Source organism: Schistocerca cancellata, chromosome 5 (genome assembly GCF_023864275.1).
Source record: "Schistocerca cancellata isolate TAMUIC-IGC-003103 chromosome 5, iqSchCanc2.1, whole genome shotgun sequence".
Taxonomy (NCBI): domain Eukaryota; kingdom Metazoa; phylum Arthropoda; class Insecta; order Orthoptera; family Acrididae; genus Schistocerca; species Schistocerca cancellata.
This window is the reverse complement of record NC_064630.1, coordinates 121015244-121034721: the sequence shown is the minus strand read 5'-3', so window position 1 is coordinate 121034721 and position 19478 is coordinate 121015244.

Below are 19478 nucleotides of genomic sequence, written 5' to 3'. Positions count from 1 at the left end.
ACACTCGGCGCAGCATGTCGCCATCAATGAGTTCGAAACGGTAAGGCTTCTGCTTTAGCCTTTTCCGTAAGATTTTCCAAACCGTCGGCTGTGGTACGTTTAGCTCCCTGCTTGCTTTATTCGTCGACTTCCGCGGGCTACGCGTGAAACTTGCCTGCACGCGTTCAATCGTTTCTTCGCTCACTGCAGGCCGACCCGTTGATTTCCCCTTACAGAGGCATCCAGAAGCTTTAAACTGCGCATACCATCGCCGAATGGAGTTAGCAGTTGGTGGATCTTTGTTGAACTTCGTCCTGAAGTGTCGTTGCACTGTTATGACTGACTGATGTGAGTGCATTTCAAGCACGACATACGCAATCTCGGCTCCTGTCGCCATTTTGTCTCAATGCGTTCTCGAGCGCTCTGGCGGCAGAAACCTGAAGTGCGGCTTCAGCCGAACAAAACTTTATGAGTTTTTCTACGTATCTGTAGTGTGTCGTGACCATATGTCAATGAATGGAGCTACAGTGAATTTATGAAATCGGTTCAATCATTTGTAATAGCCCTGTATACAGGAGTGAACTGCGGTTTTTTTTTTCCCAGTCGCATGAGTCTTTGTGCGGGGCGAGAGATTCGCGATAAATGTACGCTAACAGGCGCCAGTGCTTTGGAGTATTCTTTGCAAAACAGAATTGGGATTCCATCAGGACCTGGCGACTTACTTACTTTCAACTCTTTCAGTTATTTCTCTGCACCAGTGATGCTTATTATTACGTCTTCCATACAGGAGTCTGCGTGATGGTCAAACGACGGTATGTTTCTCCTGCGTGAACGATTTCTAAAATGTGAAATTTAAAGCTTCGGCTTTACTTTTGCAATTTTCTACAGCCGCACCAGACTGGTTAACGATTGACTGGATAGAAACCTTAGGGTATTCGTATAGAGAAAGCTGCGACGCTAGCTGCAGTCAAAGCAGACACACTAGCAGAGATGTAGTGCTTATCGCAGTGGCGCAGTTAAATCAGTGCTGAGGGAACATCCGCACTCTGCAGCTAGTGCTGAGGATCTGCGATCATTGTGAGCTTTACACTGTTTAACATGTCGTCCTCGGACAGTGATACAGAACATCTAGTCAGTGAAACAGTAAAGTGGTGGCTTATAAACTCACATGATAAGTTTGAAAATGTTCATCCCGTCAGCCGAAGAATGAAACAAGAAGGTTTTTCCAAAACTGTAGCTTTATCCTGAGGAGTTTCATTTGTATCTGAGAATGTCACAATTAACATGTGAGTAAATATTGGTTTTGACAACACCCATTTGCAAGAAGGTTGTTACTTCAATTTCCACAACCAGCCATTCTTCCCAGAAGAAAGGCTAGTAATCATTTGAGGTAAGACTGAACATACAAATCACTAAATACAAGATACAAACCTTTGATTTGTCAATTTTATTTGTTTTTTATTTGTTGAACACAGTTCTTAGTAACATACAAAATAGCTAGTTAGGGGTCTTGGGATGCTTGGTGACCACATTAAAAAGTTTGGTTATTATTACCATTCAAATCTAAAAGTGTAATGATACTTCAAACGTTACCATTGAAACGCTCAGATATTTGAAGCCAAGTCCATGTTTACATGTGAATTTGTTCTCGTTCTTTGAAACAATATTCAAATAACAGTTTCTGCACTTGCATACTGAACTGCAGTTTTTTTAGGGTTTAGTGTTTTCACTTGTGCAATTAATGAATTAAAAAAGGCTACATCTTCATCTATTTCCAACTGCCATATCTCTATTTCTTGTCTCGTTCGCAGGAGTTCTAGTTTTTCGTTTTCGATCGCTGCTAACCTTTTACCAGTTGCTTCAGAAGCTCTACCAGCTCGCACTCTTTTGCAGGCAGAGGATGAATCATTGGAACCTTGTGTCGATGAATTTCTTGACACCTGTGGGTCTGAAGTACGAGCACACTCATCTATAATACCCGAATAATCTTGCTCACCTACATCACAGATTTGCGAATCTGTTTCATCAGGTGCTAAATTTGTTCTCATATTTCATGGTGTGCATTGACCTGCTAGAAAAAAGAAGGTTGTTGAAATAAGGCCAGTCACATTCTGTGTCATCTGCTGCTGCAGACCCACTTCTTTTTGACATCATCTCTACGTACTTTTTCTTGAATTCTGTACGAAGATTCTTCCATTTGTTTCTGGCATCTTGCAACCAGTTTTATAATATTTCAAAACCATTGATACAGGACGTGTGCTTTCAAATTAACTTATTTTCGTTTTATTTACAGGTAACTTACAACTGGAAATTCATTTAGAGGCCTGTCTTTTTCTTTTCGGATGGAAGATTCAGCTATTGGATGTATAGTCAGAAAGTTACAGCATGTTTACAGCTGATTTTGCAGACTCTGCACGTGCCAGTATCTACAATGGAAGATTTTACTGAGATTTCAAAGAATTATTATGAAAATTGGGACATTCCAAATTCTACAGCGAGCTTGGTTGACTAACACATAAGGGTGAAGTGTCCATGTAAATGGGGCACTATGTTCCGCAGCTACAAGAATTTTTTCCTATCATACCTCAAGCCCTCACAGACGTAGATTACATATATATATCAGTTAAAGTAGATGAATATAGAAAACAGAGTGATGCAATCTGGCCATAAAAAGTAGTCCCACCTTAGTCTGTCAACTATTTCCTTCAGGAGATGAGATTTTATGTAGCATCCAATGCGAGCAGTGCGTTTTAGTTTTTGGACCAGACTGAAGAGTCAACAAGCTAAATTGTTAAGGCTTTCGTGGCCACTTGTTGACAAACTGCCTATTGGCTTCTGTCTCGGGTTCTTCGGCCGACGTTCATCTAATGATTTTTCTGACGTTTCGCCAGCACGAGTGGCTGGCATTGTCAAAGCTTCACCCTCCATTGCCGGCAATGGAGGGTGAAGCTTTGACAATGCCAGCCACTCGTGCTGGAGAAACGTCAGAAAAATCATTAGATGAACGTCGGTCGAAGAACCCGAGACAGAAGCCAATAGGCAGTTTGTCAGTCAACAAGCTGTAAGGTATCAAATACACTCCTGGAAATTGAAATAAGAACACCGTGAATTCATTGTCCCAGGAAGGGGAAACTTTATTGACACATTCCTGGGGTCAGATACATCACATGATCACACTGACAGAACTACAGGCACATAGACACAGGCAACAGAGCATGCACAATGTCGGCACTAGTACAGTGTATATCCACCTTTCGCAGCAATGCAGGCTGCTATTCTCCCATGGAGACGATCGTAGAGATGCTGGATGTAGTCCTGTGGAACGGCTTGCCATGCCATTTCCACCTGGCGCCTCAGTTGGACCAGCGTTCGTGCTGGACGTGCAGACCGCGTGAGACGACGCTTCATCCAGTCCCAAACATGCTCAATGGGGGACAGATCCGGAGATCTTGCTGGCCAGGGTAGTTGACTTACACCTTCTAGAGCACGTTGGGTGGCACGGGATACATGCGGACGTGCATTGTCCTGTTGGAACAGCAAGTTCCCTTGCCGGTCTAGGAATGGTAGAACGATGGGTTCGATGACGGTTTGGATGTTCCGTGCACTATTCAGTGTCCCCTCGACGATCACCAGTGGTGTACGGCCAGTGTAGGAGATCGCTCCCCACACCATGATGCCGGATGTTGGCCCTGTGTGCCTCGGTCGTATGCAGTCCTGATTGTGGCGCTCACCTGCACGGCGCCAAACACGCATACGACCATCATTGGCACCAAGGCAGAAGCGACTCTCATCGCTGAAGACGACACGTCTCCATTCGTCCCTCCATTCACGCCTGTCGCGACACCACTGGAGGCGGGCTGCACGATGTTGGGGCGTGAGCGGAAGACGGCCTAACGGTGTGCGGGACCGTAGCCCAGCTTCATGGAGACCGTTGCGAATGGTCCTCGCCGATACCCCAGGAGCAACAGTGTCCCTAATTTGCTGGGAAGTGGCGGTGCGGTCCCCTACGGCACTGCGTAGGATCCTACGGTCTTGGCGTGCATCGGTGCGTCGCTGCGGTCCGGTCCCAGGTCGACGGGCACGTGCACCTTCCGCCGACCACTGGCGACAACATCGATGTACTGTGGAGACCTCACGCCCCACGTGTTGAGCAATTCGGCGGTACGTCCACCCGGCCTCCCGCATGCCCACTATACGCCCTCGCTCAAAGTCCGTCAACTGCACATACGGTTCACGTCCACGCTGTCGCGGCATGCTACCAGTGTTAAAGACTGCGATGGAGCTCCGTATGCCACGGCAAACTGGCTGACACTGACGTAGTGATGGGGAGCTCGAGAATGAGTCGTTCAAATGAACGCTTCACTTCAGTGAAGTGTGAACTAACCACTCAATTTCAATGAACTGGTACTTCAAACTCTTAGAACACTCCACACTTTTTTCTAGTTCACTCACTCTCTTCTCCTCTCCCTCTCCCACTACATCGGCGCTACGTCACTCATTCTCCCTTCACTTCAGTCCTCCCTCTGCTGCCTGTTGACGAATCGCGCGGGGTTTGTGGAGAAAGATAGCTTTACGAGGGGTTGGGGCGGTGAGGGGTGAGAGGAAGGCGGCGTCAGCTGCTAAGTGCAGTGCTGACATTACTCGTGACTATTTGTGTATTTATACTTCGCGTCTACGGGTAGCCTACCGTTGGCAGCGCTTGCAGACAAATGAATATTAAAGATATAAACGAAGGGGCTGGCTGTGTGAGCACGCACAGCCACCATGAAAATAAAAGGTTTGTTAATAACACTGAAAGAGGGATTTTACCTGAAATCGTACCAATGACTACAGGTGACAGTTTACGTTTTGAATCTGGAGGGTTATTATTCTCAACAAAAATAAAATCTACAGGAAAACTTGTGAATAATTACTTAACGTAGGTATATAGACTGTGACAGTGGTAAACATACTCATTCTATTTTGGATTAAATTTTACAAGGAACATAAAATTGGACTGCATTTCGTTGGTAGCCCTATTTTTCAGTTCATGAATACAACAAATAATATTTCATTTGGCAGATAAAGACTTTTTTGGACGCTTCATGAGAAAATTTCGAGCAAGATTAAATGTAATACCTTCTTTATATGTGACAGGCTTCTCTGTTTATCTTTCCTTTGTCCCCTTCGACCATGCTCTATTTAAGTTAACTCAGACGCTGTAAGAGCGTAAAACGTTGCGTGCACGTTACTGCATAGTTCGGCCATCTGTTGGTAAAGTTATGAAGTATTACGAAGCTTCATTGTACGAGTGAGGCGAAGCGAGCGTAGCCGCGGCTGAGCGGCGAACTGGGCAACTTCGCCAGGCTTCCGTACTTCACGAATGAACTACTTCATTTGAACGCTTCACGGCAAAGAGTGAAATGAATGAAGTAGTTCGCTGGAATGAACGAGTTCGACCCATCTCTACACTGACGGCGGCGGTGCACAAATGCTGCGCAGCTAGCGCCATTCGACGGCCAACACCGCGGTTCCTGGTGTGTCAGCTGTGCCGTGCGTGTGATCATTGCTTGTACAGCCCTCTCGCAGTGTCCGGAGCAAGTATGGTGGGTCTGACACACCGGTGTCAATGTGTTCTTTTTTCCATTTCCAGGAGTGTATATAGTAGCAGAAGTTGAACTCTGCCCTAAGGAAAAAAAAAAAAAGTCACCTGTGAGAGGCTACAAAAACTCTAGTGGGTGGAGTTATAACAAGTACAAACACTCTGATTGGCCAGAAAGAAAATGTGTGGCCACCAGCTTTGATATAGGCGAATTTAGACAGATAAACTCGCTTTTTTTCTTGCAGCAAATTGTCGAGTGTTTGAGCAAGGCGACTCGCACCACACTGAGACGATTGCGAGCGTCATTGCGTGAACACTTGTTCACAGGCTCGTCTTAACTAGTAAGGAGCTAAACTGCAAGGTCTCCTAGTATTTAGAATCACACCAAGCACTGACAGTTAACGCTTGCGAGCGATTTGAGGGCAATGACCTACACATTATTCCAGCCAAATAGCATGTACGATGCCAATTAACTTAGCTAGGGAACAATTAGAAGACTCGGCTTCACCAAAAATGTAGAAAATGTATCAGACTGGGGTTTAACAGTTGAGAGAGACTGAGAACAGATTTTCAGGTTCTCAGCTCACTCCGACAGCTGTCACTGCCGCCGACCATCATACATTCAACCATGACCTCTAGTTAAAGATATTCATTATTGTTGGGCTTAATTGAAGCAGAAACGCGAGATATCCGATGTAACGAAAAGAATTGAGCAGCCACTGTAGAATGCTTCATACCCTGAAGTTATTGAATTGTCTTAATTGTGTACTTCTTTTTGATTGCTCTTTACCAATCCCCATCCATTAATTGGTTATTTTAATTGTGAATTTTTAGCTTAATTGATATCTCTGGCCCCAATCGTATTTAATTTGTTTGTATTTTATCGACCCCCAGACATGGTCGTTAACCATCTTACTATTCAACAGTCTTAGAATAGTTAGGAATTTCGCTACAGAATTGGAACATCCTGTATCAATATTTTACCATCATGTATGTATTATAATTATGATATATGATATTATGAGTTCATACTTAGAGAAAGAATAAACCCTGATAACGAAAATCTAAGATTTTCATATTTTGCTAACACATAGTTACGCCTGAACCCGTACACAAATTTCTGGTAGCATAACTTTTCCTTTACAGGGAGTGTAGTGGAACCAACATTGAGATCATTGTCTGATTACATGACTGTCGATACTGCTGCACTCTTTTGACCTCTGCATGCGTGAGATGCTATCTTCCTACCATGCAGGCTGTAAGTTCAACACCAAATTCCTAAAACACTCACAGAGCGTCCTTGCACAACTGTAGTAGGAAGATAGATCAGAGCAAATCTCACTCATGTTCGAACGCGTTTCTGCGATATGTACAGTCAGACTCTAGATCACGTGGATCAATGGTATAGACACCATGGCCTAGCAGTGTTCCTGAGTGCTGGAGCTTCAGAAGTTTGAAGAAGGTTATCGGTTTTCAATGAGCAATCCTATTAAACACCTTGCTCGATCGTCGCTATAATGTCATTAATAAACGTTACGATAATACCTGAAAAGTATGACTGGCACCAAAACTTGGAGTCATTTATCCTGTCACTCAGGTAACATTAAAAGTTCTGCTGCCACCATAGCATCATTTGGCAGACTCCCTCTCTCACTAACTTTCATTTCCTCGTACTGGATGGTTATAATTAAAGTGCAGTTACTCACGCATTTTCATTGTGGGCTGAATTAACTTATGGCAGCGAAACTTGGTGGATACTCTAATACGTTAATGCGGAATCGATTTACGCCGAGAAAAATTGTTACAATTTTGGCTACCAGGAGCAAGCCTGGCATTGTACAGCATCTCTTTGACATCTGTGGTGCTCATACTGAAATTATGTAATCAGTGGTTAATAATAAAATCAGCATTATCCGTTTCTCACTTGTTCGACTTTTACTGCCCACGTCTTGTTCCTAATCCATTACAAATGGAAATATTTCTATACGCTTTTCTTGCATTCTCGGCGTCAGATTTTTTCCCGGCGGCCAAAATTCGAACAAATTCTTCTCCAAGGTAAATCGGTTCTGCATTAACACTTTAGAATACCTACCAAGTTTCGGTGCCTGTACGATAATGACAGCCCACACTGGATCTCTGTGAGGAGCTGTACTTTAATTATAACCACCTGGTACATTTCAATATTTGTTTTATGACATTTTTTTCACAATGACTGAGCAGTGAGTGCTGGTATAATAACTTGTACATTTATACAAGTTGAACAATTTATGCATGCTTCGCCACTCTTTTCACTGCTGTCACATTTAATGATTAAGTGCATTTCTTGTGTCTAGGTACGAGGTTTTTATTCATTATATCTCTTTTCATACATCTGTGTACGACTACTGTGTAAGTAGCTTTGTAACCTCCCCATCCTGTGTCCCATGCCACCAATGTTAAATTATCGAATTTTGTGACCCACTGTCTTGGAAACTTTTTAAGACACCAACTTACAATTTTCCATAATTATTAAATGCACCTTTCTACATACGCTGAGCTAGGATTATTACTAAAATTGTGTTGTGGGGCATGTTGTTGTTTTTTTTTCAAACACTCAATTTTTGTCAGACTTTTGTAGATAAATGAACATTAAAACAAAACAACTCAGGATATTTTAATTATTCTAGTTCCATTTGTGTTGATCTCACACTTAGCATGCTGTGAAAATTTCATGCCTCTACCATCAGTACTTTTTTATAAAATGGGTCATTTATTGCAAAAAATGTAGTTAAGAGATATTGAGGTTTAAAATTTTTTATTACAAATTCTTATAGAGACTTACATTTCTGAATCTTTTATGCACTAGAATTGTCCTGGCCCATAGTCTGTGTGTTCTTCAGTTTCACAACAGCCCAGTGCTTGGCTCCTCGTTTTTTTCTTGCTACTTTTGTCATTTGCTGAGCAGCTAACTCTGCTTCACATACACGAAGCTTGTCCAGTTCCTGCAGTCCTTTAGCTGTGTTCAGTCCAAAACTTACCCCTAACTTCTCCAGAACCTTAAGTCTTCCGTAGTTCCCACCATTAAAAGTTATTACAGCATGAGACACGGCTACCTTTACAGTCACAAGGCCAACAAATTCGTTTATAGGCACACGGCACCACACATCATTATTGGAGGACTCATCCACATTCTGGGTCTTCCCATGTAAACACTTCTTTAGTAGTTCAGGATTTGCAAATCTCTGTAAATAGGTTTGATTGCTTCCATTACTGCCAAAAGAAGAGGATGTTTATGTGTAAATTCATGCAGGGTGCCAGAAAATTCAGCTTGCCTATATTTACACCAAGTGTTTGATGAAGGTGGATACAAAGCATGACATGGCTTTTCATCAGTTGGTATTCGCTGAAAGAAAGTGCTGCACACAGCTCTTTTCGTATTCTCTAAATTGACACAGTTATTTCTAATGGCCTTCACATAATATTCTTATAATTCATAAATTACTTTGTCCGTTAGTCTTCCAGCACATTTTATTGTCTCGCTATCTGACAGTTTTGTGTTACCCATCTTGGTTTTTAGGTTATGTAGACATGTTCCCATCCTTTTCTTGACATTCCTACACACTCAAGTTTTTGTATAGGAACACCATATGGCTTATTGTTTTGTATTGGAATGAAAGCCTTGCGGTCTCCATCACCTGAGTAATTCACATATCTGGCCCCTCTCTCCTTCTGCAAAGGCTGAAAAATGTTAACTGCTCTTTTTACCTCCATTCCTCCACTTGTGCCATCATAATTTTTTATACACTGCTGGTTATGAAGTAACCTGTTCTTCTGGTTCACTGTACAACCTTGGTAGTACTTACTGAAAACTTCAAAAGCCAAAATTTTTCCAATGTCAATACTTATTGTAGATGTAAAACCACTTTTAGAACTAATCCCACGCTTTTGCCAGGATCCATCCACAGCAATTCTGATGTCTGCGTCGCCCTCATTTTGTTCAACAGCTTCTGATGTTGCAGCAACTATTGAATCTTCAGCCACAGCATTTACAGAGTGCCCAATTGCTGTTACATATTTCGTATACCTAGAAGGTGGTTTTGGCAAATTCAACGCAGTGCAAAGAACATTACCAGCCTTTGCACCTTTGCCAATGCATCTAAGACCATAGAACAGCCTCACATTAGTTTCATACAATACATTACCTGAACACTTCGATTAAGTATGAAATGCTTTTTCGTATTTGCACTTCTGACATTTAATAATTAATTTAGACACAACACCTATTCTAGCTCCAATATCCTCATTAAGTTTAACTTCACCACCACAAAGACAGCAAGAGGCAGTTTCAGAAAGAACTTGTGCAAGGATTTGCAGATCAATAACGACGTTGTCCATAATATCATTACTTTTACCACTATCACCCATTCCTAAAGTTACTTTCCTTTCCGATGCACTAGGGAGCATGGTCACTTCAGAAACATTATCGTGGTATCCTTCAAGTACTTCAGAAAAAATGCAGGTCTCACGTATCTGTTATCCGCAAATTTGCGTTTCTTGGGGTCATTTTATTTACCTATCAAAAGCAATAGAAGTTAGTTTACTACAAAAATAGGCGATAATCACATTACTTTCAACGAAAATTAGTATCAGAAACAAAGGACTGATTTGTTTATTTGTAATGCAAACTTCTGAGACGTAGCAGCAGACACGAAACAAAGCAATTCGCAGCCTTCTAGACTGTGTAGTTCCCAAGATATGACTGCTCAACTGTGGCAGTATACTTATGCATAGCAGCGAAATTTGACAATCACCTGTCAACATTCAAAATATTTGAAGGTCTCACAATTGTCTGATTTTAACGTATTATATACAAAAATTTTCAGAAAAGTCCAAAGTACATTATGGAGTAGAAAACAGAAAATGTCAAATTTCAATTAATTTCACGTACAATGTCCCGTTAATTTCTGTTAGTAGTTGACCATTATCACAGTCATTAAGCGAGAGGCCAAGGTTAATAATGCCTGCAAGTGTGAGAAGAAACTGATGCCTGCACACCAGTATCAAAACACGCTTCTGCAGGACAAGTGGCAATTTTAGCAGGAGCAGACGGCACTAGGGGAAGGGGGTCTCACATGTTCACTGGGTTGCCCTGGGATGTAAGACAACCAAAGTTGGTCAGTTAAAACACGCATAAATATTCTGCACTTTGCCATCTTATATTAATCTCTTCATGAGGATACCAATTAACATTTCCATTTGTCCAGTAGGACGCACTGCAACTGTGAAGGGACCCATATGTACTGCCCCTCAACGATTTGATACATATTGACAGGGTGTGTTGGACACGACTAGTACTTCAACGTATATAAACAGGAAAATGTAACTCTCAACCGTTTTCCAGAAGATCGAGTTTGAAAACTTAAGACGTGCTTGTTTACTTTGTATGGTGGCAAGTATTAATTGTTTACTTGGTATGGTTGCAAGTATTCAAACAGTCCGAAGCCGAACGAGTCATCGGATAGTGCCATAACCACCAGGTGTCTGGATCGAATCCTGCTGCTGGTACTTTTTTCATTTCCACATTAATTCTGACAACACATTTATTATGACTGTGAAAATTATCAATATTTAATTATTCATTTATTATTTTCACAATATTTATCCTGAAAAAGGAGAAAAACTTAATTCGTAATGAGAATGTAAATTAAAAAATGATACACGAGAACTTTATATCAAGTCAATCTAGTCATTTCATTTATATTGTTGCATTTACAATTGTGACAAGTATAATATGTAACCTATGGAGCTATGCACGAGTCAGAATGATGCTGATCGTAGGAACAGCGGAAACAACAGTTATTGCGACATACAGCTCGTGTGATAAACACCGAATTTTTACTTAATTGTGATTTTTCAAAGTGCCTATTGAAAAACAAATTTGGTTTCTAGTCATAAACGGTTCTCTGTCATCACACAATTTAGCGGCGTACCTCACAAATCGAAGCATATCACCGAATATTGGTACAGACGACAAGTGATGTACGACTGACTGATTTTTAATGCAGTTTTCTCTAAGAGCTTTCGCTCTAATCTGATCGATGAGGTACCCACAATTTTGTGGCCATTTTATAAGGTTCTTTGCCTGCACGTAAAAATAAACGTCGCAAGGCTGCACCAGCATAGTACATTTGAGATGGATTATTTAAAAAATGCACGTTAGCAGATTAACGTGAGAATGAAAAAAAAACTACACTAGCAAGATTCGATCTATGGACCTCGCACTTCTGATACTAACTTCTAACTCGCACTTGCGTGCTAACGACCTCACAAAGTATATAAGCAGGACTAAAATTTTCAGAGTCGATTTTCTCGAAAAGGATTGAGAAATACGTCTTCCTGTTTAGATATGTTGAAGTCTTAGTCATGCTCTACATACCGTATAAGTATGAATCAGTTTGGTATAGCGGAAGTTCGTACAGTTGTGGCTTAAAGAGGAATTGACATCACTCTAAAGGGCAATCATAGAAGTTGGATAGACAATATAGGTACAGAGAAGGTAACAGCGAAGAAACTTTGCATAAGAGAAAAATAATTCAACAGGTCATCGAAAGAAAAATGAATAAACATGTTCAGGAGAAGACAAAAGCACAGCGACATATGTCACTTAGGAATGAAACAAACAGGAAGTGCAGGGCAACCGTGGCGAAATATCTACAACAAATCTAAAAAAAATGAAGATTCAAAACAGCCTTCCGTGAAGTTAAAAAAAAAGGAATAACATTGAGAGTATCAGAGGAATTCCAATGCTAAACACAGAAGAGAGAGCGAAAATTTAAAGAGAATACATTGAACGCCTCTACGAGGGAAACATCTGGTGACGTGATCGAAGAAACTGAACTTGATATGGAAGGCATAGAGTGAAACAGCGTCTTGGAAGACATGTGTTTACATAAGACATGAAGTATTTATAGATAACATTCCCTACGAATTTGTGGAATAATTTGGTGAAGTGGCAAGGTTGCTGTGTAGAAACTACACTACTGGCCATTAAAATAGAGAAATGCAAATGATAAACGGGTATTCAGGACAAATATATTATACTAGAACTGACATGTGATTACATTTTCACGCAATTTGGGTGCATTATCCTGAGAAATCAGTACCCAGAACAACCACCTCTGGCCGTAATAACGGCCTTGATACACCTGGGCATTGAGTCAAACAGAGCTTGGATGGCGTGTACAGGTAAAGCTCACCATGCAGCTTCTACACGATACCACAGTTCATCAAGAGTAATGACTGGCGTATTGTGACGAGCCAGTTGCTCGGCCACCATTGACCAGACGTTTTCAATTGGTGAGAGATCTGGAGAATGTGCTGGCCAGGGCATCAGTCGAACAGTTTCTGTATCCAGAAAGGCCCGTACAGGACCTGCAACATGCGATCGTGCATTATCCTGCTGAAATGTAGGGTTTCGCAGGGATCGAATGAAGGGTAGAGCCACGGGTCGTAACACTTCTGAAATGTAACGTCCACTGTTCAAAGAGCCGTCAGTGCGAATAAGAGGTGACCGAGACGTGTAACCAATGGAACCCCATACCATCACGCAGGGTGATACGCCACTATGACGATGACGAATACACGCTTCCAGTGTGCGTTCACCGCGATGTCACCAAACACGGATGCGACCATCATGATGCTGTAAACAGAACCTGGATTCATCCGAAAAAATGACGTTTTGCCATTCGTGCACTCAGGTTCGTCGTTGACTACACCATCGCAGGCGCTCCTGTCTGTGATGCAGCGTCAAGGGTAACCGCAGCCATGGTCTCCGAGCTGATAGTCCATGCTGCTACAAACGTCGTCGAGCTGTTCGTGCACATGGTTGTTGTCTTGCAAACGTCCCCATCTGTTGACTCAGGGATCGAGACGTGGCTGCACGATCCGTTTCAGCCATGCGGATAAGATGCCTGTCATCTCGACTGCTGCTGATACGAGGCCGTTGGGATCCAGAACTGCGTTCCGTATTACCCTCCTGAACCCACCGATTCCATATTCTGCTAACAGTCATTGGATCTCGACTAACGCGAGCAGTAATGTCGCGATACGATAAACCGCAATCGCGATAGGCTACAATCCGACCTTTACCCAAGTCGGAAACGTGATGGTATGCATTTCTCCTCCTTACACGAGGCATCACAACAACTTTTCACCAGGCAACGCCGGTCAACTGCTGTTTGTGTATGAGAAATCGGTTGGAAACTTTCCTCACGTCAGCACGTTGTAGGTGTCGACACCGGCGACAACCTTGCGTGAATGTTCTGAAAAGCTAATCATTTGCATATCACAGCATCTTCTTCCTGTCGGTTAAATTTCGCGTCTGTAGCACGTCATCTTCGTGGTGTAACAATTTTAATGGCCAGTAGTGTATAAGGCTGGAGACAGCATCGGACATTCGGAAAAATATCATCCGCAAGACAGTAAGACCAGATAAGTACGAGAACTACTGCAAAATCAGCTTAACAGCTCATGCGTCGAAGTCGCCGATAAGTATGATACATTGAAGTGACGAGTCATGGGATAGCAACGTGCTCATATACAGATGGCGGCAGTATCGCGTAAACTAAGTATAAAAGGCCAGTGCATTGGCGGATCTGTCGTTTGTACTCAGCTGATTCACATGAAATTCGGAAATCATTGAAAGATTCAATATTACGAGGTCCACTGTATTAAGAATGTGCCGATAATACCAGATTTATGGCATTACCTGTCACCATATACAGCACAGTGGCCGACGGCACCCGCTTAAACACTGAGAGCAGCAGCGTTAGCGTAGAGTTGTCAGTGTTAACAGACAAGCAACACTACATGAAATAACCGCAGAAATCAATGTGGAACGTACGACGAACGTATCCTCTAGGGCAGTGAGGCGAAATTTGGCGTTAATGGACTATGGCAGCAGACGACCGAGGTGAGGTTCTATGCTAATAGCACAACATTGCTTGCAGCGCATCCCTTGGGCTCGTGACCATATCGGTTGGATCCTAGACGACTGGGAAACTATGGCGTGATCAAATGAGTCCTGATTTCAGCTGGTAACAGCTCTTGTCCTTTGGGGTGGGAAAATACCTCTAATGGCTGAAGAATCAGCAATGATCAACGGCATAGGATGCAGAAGGCAATGGAAACCAGTTCATTAAAGACACATAACGTGTAACCACAGAACATGTGGCCTGTAATTGAAAAAGTATCATGATGATTTTTCCAGTGGCAAAAGATTCCGGAATAGCCCCCATTCGGATCTCCAGGAGCGGACTGCCAATGGGGAGGTGACCACGAGAAAAAGACTGACTAACCAGCTGGTGCGTGCAATGTTAGAAGCTTGAACGTGGTAGGGAAGTTAGACAATCTGAAAAAGGAAAATGCAAAGGCTCAATCTAGATATAGTAGAAGTCAGTGAAATGAAATGGAAAGAAGACAAGGATTTCTGATCAGATGAGTACAGGATAATATGAACAGCAGCAGAAAATGGTGCAACAGATGTAGGATTTCTTCTGAATAGGAAGGTAGGGCAGAGAGTGTGTTACTGTGAACAGTTCAGTGAGAGGGTTGTTCTTATCAGAATAGACAGCAAACCAACACCGACAACAATAGTTCAGGTACACGTGCCGACGTCACAAGCTGAAGATGAAGAGATAGAGAAAGTATATGAGGCTATTGAATACTGTACGTTAAGGGAGATGAAAATTGAATTGTCATGGGGGGCTGGAATGTAGTTGTAGCGGAAAGAGTAAAAGATAAGGTTACAGGTGAATATGGGTTTGGGACAAGGAATGAGAGAGGAGAAAGACTAATTGAGTTCTGTAACAAATTTCATCCTGTAATAGCGAATACTCTGCTCGAGAATCACAAAGGGAGGAGATGTACATGAAAGAGGCCGGGTGATACAGGAAGATTTCAGATTACATAATGGTCAGACAGAGATTGCGAAATCAAATACGGGATTGTAAGACGTAACCGGGAGCAGATATAGAGTCAGATCAGAATTTAGTAGCGATGAAGAGTAGGCCGAAGTTTAAGAGATTGGCAAGGTAGAATCAATACAAAAAGAAATTGGATACGGAAGTACTAAGGAATGACGACGTACACTTGAAGTGCTCTGAGGCCATAGATACAGCAATAAGGAATAGCTTAGTAGGCAATACAGCTGGGCGTCTCTGAAAAGGGCACTCACAGAAGTAAGAAAGAATGACGTAGGTACAATGCAGGTGATTGCGAAGAAACCATGGGGAACAGAAGGAATACTTAAGCTGATCGATGAAAAAAGGAAGTACAAAAATGTTTAGAAAAATTCAGCTAGACAGGAACACAAGTCACTAAGGAATGAAATAAATAGGAAGTGCAGGAAAGCTAAGACGAAATGGCTGCATGAAAAATGTGAAGAAATCGAAAAAGAAATGATTGTCGGAAGGACTGACTCAAAATAGAGGAAAGTCAAAACAAACTTCGGTGAAATTAAAAGCAAGGGTGGTAAAATTAAGAGTGCACAGGAAATTCCACTGTTAGATGCAGAGGAGAGAGCGGATAGGTGGATAGAGTACGCTGAAGTCATCTATATGGTTGAAGATTTTGCTGATCTGATAGAAGAAGAAACAGGAGCCATTCAGAAGAGATAGGGGATCCAGTATTAGAATCAGAATTTAAGAGGGCTTTGAAGGATCTAAGATCAAATAAGGCAAAACAGATAGATAACATTCTGTCAGAATTTCTAAAATCATAGGAGGAAATGGCAACAAAACGATTATTCACAATTGGTGTGTAGAAAGTATGAATGTTGCGACATACTATGTGACTTTCGGAAGATATCACCCACACAATTCCGAAGACTACAAGAGCTGAAAAGTGCGAGAATTATCTCACAATCAGCTTAACAGCTCATGAATCAAGTTGATTACAAGAATAATATAAATAAGAATGGAAAAGAAAATTGAGGATGCCTTAGATAACGATCAGTTTGGTTTTAGGGAAGGTAAAGGTACCAGAGGAGAAATTCTGACGTTGCACTTGATAATGGAAGCAAGACTAAAGAAAAATCAAGAAACGTTCATAGGATATGTCGACCTGGAAAAACCGTTAGGTAATGTAAAACGGTGCAAGATGTTCGAAATTCTGAGAAAAATAGGAGAATGCTGTAGGGAGAGACGGGTAATATACCATATGTACAAGATCCAAGATAGAAGTGCTCAGATTAAAAAGGGTGTAAGACAGGGATGTAGTCTTTCCCCCTATTGTTCAGTCAGTACATCGAAGAAGCATTGCTGGAAATAATAGAAAGGTTCAGGAATGGAATTAGAATTCAAGGTGAAAGGATATCAATGACACGATTCGCTGATGACTTTGCTATCCTGAGTGAAAGCGAAGAAGAATTATATGATCTGCTGAATGGAATGAACAGTCTAATGGGTACAGAATATGGATTGAAAGTAAATCGAAGAAAGACGAAAGTAATGAGAAGTAGCAGAAATGAGAATAACGAGAAACTTAACATGAGGATTGCTGGTCACGTAGTAGATGATGTTAAGGAATTTTGCTACCTAGGTAGCAAAATAACCAATGACGGATGGAGCACGGAGGTCATCAATAGCAGACTAGCACTGGCGGATAGGTCATTCGTGGCCAAGAGAACATATACCTTAATTTGACCATATACCTCAATTTGAGGAAGAAATTTCTGAGAATGTACGTTTGGAGCACAGCATTGTATGGTAGTGAAACATGGACTATGGGAAAATTAGAACAGAAGAGAATCGAAGCATTTGAGGTGTTTTGCTACAGATGAATGTTGAAAATTAGGTGGACTGATAAGGAGGTTCTGAGCAGAATTGGAGAGGAAAGGAGTTCATGGAAAACCCTGACAAGGAGAAGGGATAGGATGATAGGACATCTGATAAGACATCAGGAAATGACTTCCATGGTACTAGAGGGAGCTGTGGAGGGCAAAAATTGTAGAGGAAGACAGAGATTGGAATACATCCAGCAAATAATTGAGAACGTAGGTTCGAAGTGCTACTTTGAGATGAAGAGTTTGGCACAGGAGAGGAATTCGTGGCAAGCTGCATCAAACCAGTCAGAAGTTGATGACTGAAAAAAAAGAGCTCATAGTAGTATTCGAGTGTGGCGCAGACCCCACAAACCCATGGACGCAAGTTGTGCAAGCTGGTGATGCCTCCATAATGATGTGGGCTATGTTTACATGGAATGGAAGGTGTCCTCTAGTCCAACTGAACAGATCATTGACTGGAAATACACTCCTGGAAATTGAAATAAGAACACCGTGAATTCATTGTCCCAGGAAGGGGAAACTTTATTGACACATTCCTGGGGTCAGATACATCACATGATCACACTGACAGAACCACAGGCACATAGACACAGGCAACAGAGCATGCACAATGTCGGCACTAGTACAGTGTATATCCACCTTTCGCAGCAATGCAGGCTGCTATTCTCCCATGGAGACGATCGTAGAGATGCTGGATGTAGTCCTGTGGAACGGCTTGCCACGCCATTTCCACCTGGCGCCTCAGTTGGACCAGCGTTCGTGCTGGACGTGCAGACCGCGTGAGACGACGCTTCATCCAGTCCCAAACATGCTCAATGGGGGACAGATCCGGAGATCTTGCTGGCAAGGGTAGTTGACTTACACCTTCTAGAGCACGTTGGGTGGCACGGGATACATGCGGACGTGCATTGTCCTGTTGGAACAGCAAGTTCCCTTGCCGGTCTAGGAATGGTAGAACGATGGGTTCGATGACGGTTTGGATGAACCGTGCACTATTCAGTGTCCCCTCGACGATCACCAGTGGTGTACGGCCAGTGTAGGAGATCGCTCCCCACACCATGATGCCGGGTGTTGGCCCTGTGTGCCTCGGTCGTATGCAGTCCTGATTGTGGCGCTCACCTGCACGGCGCCAAACACGCATACGACCATCATTGGCACCAAGGCAGAAGCGACTCTCATCGCTGAAGACGACACGTCTCCATTCGTCCCTCCATTCACGCCTGTCGCGACACCACTGGAGGCGGGCTGCACGATGTTGGGGCGTGAGCGGAAGACGGCCTAACGGTGTGCGGGACCGTAGCCCAGCTTCATGGAGACGGTTGCGAATGGTCCTCGCCGATACCCCAGGAGCAACAGTGTCCCTAATTTGCTGGGAAGTGGCGGTGCGGTCCCCTACGGCACTGCGTAGGATCCTACGGTCTTGGCGTGCATCCGTGCGTCGCTGCGGTCCGGTCCCAGGTCGACGGGCACGTGCACCTTCCGCCGACCACTGGCGACAACATCGATGTACTGTGGAGACCTCACGCCCCACGTGTTGAGCAATTCGGCGGTACGTCCACCCGGCCTCCCGCATGGCCACTATACGCCCTCGCTCAAAGTCCGTCAACTGCACATACGGTTCACGTCCACGCTGTCGCGGCATGCTACCAGTGTTAAAGACTGCGATGGAGCTCCGTATGCCACGGCAAACTGGCTGACACTGACGGCGGCGGTGCACAAATGCTGCGCAGCTAGCGCCATTCGACGGCCAACACCGCGGTTCCTGGTGTGTCGGCTGTGCCGTGCGTGTGATCATTGCTTGTACAGCCCTCTTGCAGTGTCCGGAGCAAGTATGGTGGGTCTGACACACCGGTGTCAATGTGTTCTTTTTTCTATTTCCAGGAGTGTAGTTACGTTCGGCTGCTTGGAAACCATTCGCTACCATCCATCAACTTCATGTTCCCAAACAACGATGGAATTTTTTATGAATGACAATGCTCCATAATTGTTCGCGATTGGTTTGAAGAACATTCTGATCAATTCGCGCCCGACTTGAATCCCATAGAACATTTATAGGACATAATTGAGAGATCAGTTCGCGCACATCATCCCGCACCG